Raw genomic sequence first — 5962 nt, 5'->3', positions numbered from 1 at the left:
ATTGATAACCCATTAGTGGTTATGTAGTGTTATGATGCTGTCACATTAGGTTAGCTTGAGTTTCCTTTATTTTGCTGTGGAATCGGTGCTCTATCACTCTCTGGCAGACAATGTTGCAATAAACACTATTAACATCAGTGTTATTACACTGTTAAAATTAAATCAATGTTCTCTTCGGATTGTTTTGTTGTAAACTGTGTACAGGGTTTTATCTAATGTTATAGTTTTATACCCCAATCAGCTTTTAATTTTTAATTTGTAAATTGAACTACCAATAATTAAAATGCATTCAACTTATCACACAGTTACACAAATTTTCAGCATATTTATTAAGTTAGGATGGATAAGCTTTACATGGTCCAGGATATTCTGGTAATTTGACACTTTACAGGGCCACCCAAAAATCTTACCCAGATCCGATATATCGGCTGACACAACACTGGCAGTAAATTGTTTCTTAGTCTCCTAAATCCAAATAGTGAAAACACCATCATTGCATTTCACGTTATGCTCACCAGAAGCCAGGAAAACAGAAGGATTCACTCAAAACATTGTTCAGCGTGTTTATGCTTTGCCAGGACTACATACATTCCAAAAGATTTACACAGTAGATGAGGCCAATAATACTGTCACGGGCATGTTCTTCAGCAGCCATATCTGTTTATGAATATTACAGACACGCTCCCTAAAGCTGGTCGACTGCAATCCAATCTGTTTATGAATATTACAGACACGCTCCCTAAAGCTGGTCGACTGCAATCCAATCCCAGCCAGCTCTCCCATTTTTATACAAACTCACACATATTCCATGTCACAGTTTGTAACAGCTTAAGAGCTACAGCACATTAACACACCATTTAAAATAAATCTACAAATAAATCTAAACTTACAATAAACCCAGCATGTTGCATTTAGGCTCACAAGGCCCAACGATTTCCCCTTTTTTAGGTACAGTTCTAAAAACCTTCATCTACAATTGTTTCCAAAGTTAAAAGCAAACTGAACTTATCATGTTACAGAAGTTGTAACTGTCTTTTCCGTCAACCCGCTCTTTGTATTTATACCAACGTTTTGGTTTATTTGTCTGATTAATTCCACTGTAACTGGAGAGCTTGATTGTGGAATCAGGCCTGGACTGTGAGTTATCCAGCACTCTGACGATCCTGGCTGTGAATCGGCTATAACCCCCATTAGTATGCGGGGTACAAACAAGGGGAGCGAGTCCTGTAAGGGGGTCTTCAGAGCCTCCATCATCTCACTGCCTCCGCTCTCCATCTCCACTGGCCGCCCATCGCTAGGCAACCAGTGCAAGAGGCAGGGAATTTCAGCAGCCCTGAGACTATTTTCACTTTGGCCTCTTTCTGTCTTTTCTGCTTTTTTCTTACTTTAGTTAAAGGCTGTTTGGACTCAGAAATTTACAGTTAGTGATCTGTTTTGCTGTTTGTAAATAAATCTTAAAGTTTGTCTGGGTCCTGTATCACAAAGCTGGAATTATGCATTAGCAAGACAAACGTGTCGGATTTTAGGTAGAACGGGCTAAATGTACGTGAATGGTACACGAAGACGATTTAAACTTGCGTACCTTAAATCCGACAAATTATCTAGCTAACAAACAAAAGTTATTTCATGATACAGTCACCTAGTCTATTGCTGGTATATCACTGTGCTTATTTACGGAGGCAAAATAATAAAAAAAAAACTTGACTGCTTTATTGTTATATTTTGTGTCTAAATAATATTAGTTTTATTCAATAGAGGCTAAAATATCACGACATAATAGTGATCATAGCCCCAGATGTTACAGTAAAGGTGTGTCCAACAGCATTTGATGTTTCGTTCATTGTCTCTTTCAAAACCTAACCAGTGTCAGAGTCACACCCAACCCCAGGAGCCCCTGAAGGCCAAATGACATGTGGGGGAAAAGTCCAAACACTTTGTTCTGGGTCACAAGGAGATATAACAACCCCATGGCCTCCTGGTACGAGACACAGCTCCACCCCCTCCCAAAATGCCCCTCCACGTCTCCCCAAGGATGGCATCTTCTGTAACATCAGAGCCTGAAAGCACGACCGATACTTCCTGCCCTGGAACAGCTACATAAACAAGAGGAGCTAATGGAAGCATCTGTTCTGCAAGCCACCATCTTCAGGTGCAGCTGCCGCCGCACTTATCGGAACCGTTATCAGAGACGTACGCCGCACTGTCATGAAGAAAACATGGTCCAGCTGAAGGAGACTAAATCAGCTCAGGCTTACCTACCACTACTGAAGAGACAGAGGGATCCTTATCATCACTACATTCAGGATGACTATTCCTCCACATTCCTCTGGGAATCTTCCAACATAAACTTTGCCTGCAGTTCAAAAACATTCCGACCCAGAATCCTGTGCAACCAAAAATAAAACTACAGATAAACGCCTGAGGTACAATCATCACCAAAGCAGAGGCAACTTCACACAAAACGTGCTTCCAGTTATGGCAGAACGGCCCAAACTCATGTCTGTCTGCACCCAATGACTAATGCTGAGAAGAAAACTACCTGCATAAAGGTTAATGACACCAACTCGTGCCCTGGGGGGGGGGGGGGCACCATTCTGCAGTACTCTCATCATGCCTGCAAGCGATGCCTGTTGTTAACCGGCTGTAATAATGGATTATGTTCAAGGAGAAGTAGCATTTCAGCAGGAGAAACTGAGGAGTTCACAATAAAATTTATTAGAAATCCATTGTCAAGCAGACATAAGTCTGTCCATCCATCCACCCAAAATTCATCAGTTTATCTAATAACCATCTTTCGCGGGGGGTGTTTGTCTGGCGCCTCATATTGGGTTCATACTGCCAAACAAGATCAACTCGCAATATAATACGCAAATAAAACGTAATATGACCACAATAAGCAAACATTGTTGTAAGTATTTTTCCCATCACATTCAGCAAGTCCCAATATTTTCAGTGTATGTCTCTGATAATAATGTGCCAGTGACAGACATGGGAAGGGCATCTCTTGGCTTTGTGCAGTCTCCCAGGCACAGAGTTAGTCAACCATTTTCTTTCCAGACTGAATTCAAGAAGCTTGGAGCTTAATCAACTGGAAATTGGAAGGGGGGGGGGTGGTTGTGGGGACAGGGTGAGGTTGGGGATGTGTGTAGAATGAAGCAATTGTTTGAGACAGAATTCATCTGGAGACCTCTTTGATGTGATTCTAAGGAGAAGCTTTTTTCAAAGAAACCCCATAAACATTTACTGTGGCAGTGAATTGCAACCAATTCCGATACAAAACAGCTCCAACGGACTCCGGTTAGGCAAAAAGTGCAACCTTAAGACGTTTATTAGCACTCACAGAAAAGCAATTTCTGGTTATTTTTCTGTCTGTTCTTGGAAAACTAGCTTAGAAAGTTTAAAACAAACAAGTTAAAAGTTTCCAAACACACTATTATCACGGGTTGATTTCTGAAGACGGTTATTTTCTATCTTTCTGTTTCATAAGCTTTCCGTTTTTTATTATTAAAGTTTTTTTTCAATGGGGATTCATATTCAAAATCCAGTCGTCTGCTCTCCCGCATCCAAAGCTAACTGAGCCCCCACTGAGCCTATTGTGTAGTTAAGCTTTTCTCATGCCCTTCTTACAGCAAAGTAACTGTGTTGGAGCGCTGCAAGGGGAAAAACGTGCTTCCCCCCCCCCCGCGATAACAGTTCGGTTTTACGGTGAAAAAGACTTGGCAGTGTACATTTAAGGTGTACTTATGCGCAAACCACGTGAAAAGCTGCTCTTTCGGCAGTGCTTAAAACCGGACTCGACCACCGGGCGCATGTGGCTCTTCTGCACCGCGTAAACTTTCCCACCCCTGCAGACTCCTTTGCATAACCATCTCCCCAATATCGGACAATACAATGCAAAACGCATACTTAAAGGGCAACCTCAGCTATCCAGAGTGTAGGCATATTACATATAGAAAGTGCCACCGTTGGTATTTTTTGCAGAAGCTGAATCTGAATCGCAGGTCCCCGACACCGCTTACCTTCGATGAGACGCCGGCAGGTGCGCTGGGACTGTCACATCCTTCCCGGTCACACAAGCCGCGGATCGCCACCTGCCTCCGCCACAGGCTGGCCGGTTTGTTTTTTGGGGGCGATCGGATTATGGCCTCAAGCTCTTGGAGCCTCCGGCGCTGCTCTTAGTCAGCTGATGGATAGAGAAAGGAGGAGGCGAAAGTTTCCGGGGCTGCACGCCTTCCAGCCACCGACAGACTCCGGACGGAGATTCGCCGCTTGTCAGGACCGGGGGAGGTTTTCGCAGCCGCACAAACTGGATATATTTGCATTTATTCCACCCTCCTCTCTTCTTTCATAGCTTCCATTGTTTGTCCCGGCTGGGTTCTTATTTGACCCCGGACAAATCCCCCATGGCCAGCGCTGAAAGCGGGAGCTCGTGGGTAGCTGGGAGGCACATGGCACGCGGGGACGATAAATCAGCGCTGACCACTCGGTTAAAAAGGCTTAATTGCAAATGCTACGGACAGAGCCGATCGAGAAGTTGCGGCGATCTGAATCACACACAGCATGTTAACCTTAAAGGGAGATACAGTATATCAATAAAGACATATTCTGCACATTTGATTATTTAACACAAATATTGCATTGCTACTTCTAAACTATTTAGGAAATCGTAAACATCAGGGACAGGATTATAAGCTAATCGACAATATTAAATGAAACATTTGTAAATGATTAAGGAGAGTGTAATTAATTTCATTTAATTATTAAAGCCAGTCTAAATTGTATTTATATATAAAAAAACGATCCATAATATTTACTATACTATACAAACACTATACATGTTTGATTCCAGCTACTCGACATGTGTAAGATTTCCTCTGTAATATGCCCTCGAATTTGCCAACCGCGTATCCAGTACATGGTCTCAGCCCACGGAACACAGGGCACCCCGGACCACCAATGCAAACTGAGGGAGAACATGTTAACTGGGGCTGACGATCACATCCCCAACGCTGGGGCTGTGACACTACTGCTAACAACTATGCCCATGTAGCACCTGCAAATAAATCACTTCATGCTTACAAATATAAAGATCAAGCAACAGACAGCTGGGCTAAAAGGCCTTACATACCCCTGATTTCTTCCATTTTTGCTAGCACTCTTATAATGGCATTTTGCATATTACCCTACAATACCATCATGCAGAAAATCAGTCACATGGATGTGGTTTGACCAAACCTCAAGTGCCCTTTAAGTGCTGTGGTGCAGTTACATGAATTTACTGTATAAGGTACCCTGTAGGGTGGAATCACATCCAGCTTCATTGTTGAAAATATACAGCTCTGGAAAAAAACTAGACCACTCTATATATATATCTATATTTTTTTTAAATCTGAATTTTTAAATTTAGGTTTAATTTTGGTTTTGCTGGCAGAGGCTACACTGAGCGGCAGGCCGCTTCCAGGCTCAAAGTTTAATACAGCAGTAAAGAAGAATGAGGTGAAGCAGGAGAGACTGGCAGGGACCAAAGGACAGAAGCAACTTTCTAATGCCAGAGATGACAGAATCGGAGAATGACATCAAGTGACCTTCAAAAGGAATGGGAAGTGCACTGCTAGGACAGTTAGGACTGCAAGGGGTGAAAGCTGCATTTATCTAGCGCTTTTCACAACACGCAAAGCAATGGGGAGCCACATCACCCACAGCCCCCACCTGGATGATGCGATGGCAGCCGCCCTGCACCAGTACGCTCACCATCAGTAGCCAAGGTGATGAAGGAAGAGGAGAGAATTTACCAATTAAATATAGGGGATTATTAAGGCCAGATTTGATTGGACCACAGTGGACGATGCAGCCAGGACATCGGGGTACCACCCATTCAGAAGATGCCTTGGGATCTTTTTTGACCTCAGAGAGTCAGGACCTCAGTTTTACTTCCCTTCAAAGGGTGGCACCATGTTTACAG

Source organism: Paramormyrops kingsleyae, chromosome 9 (genome assembly GCF_048594095.1).
Source record: "Paramormyrops kingsleyae isolate MSU_618 chromosome 9, PKINGS_0.4, whole genome shotgun sequence".
NCBI lineage: Eukaryota > Metazoa > Chordata > Actinopteri > Osteoglossiformes > Mormyridae > Paramormyrops > Paramormyrops kingsleyae.
This window is presented reverse-complemented; position numbering follows the sequence as displayed.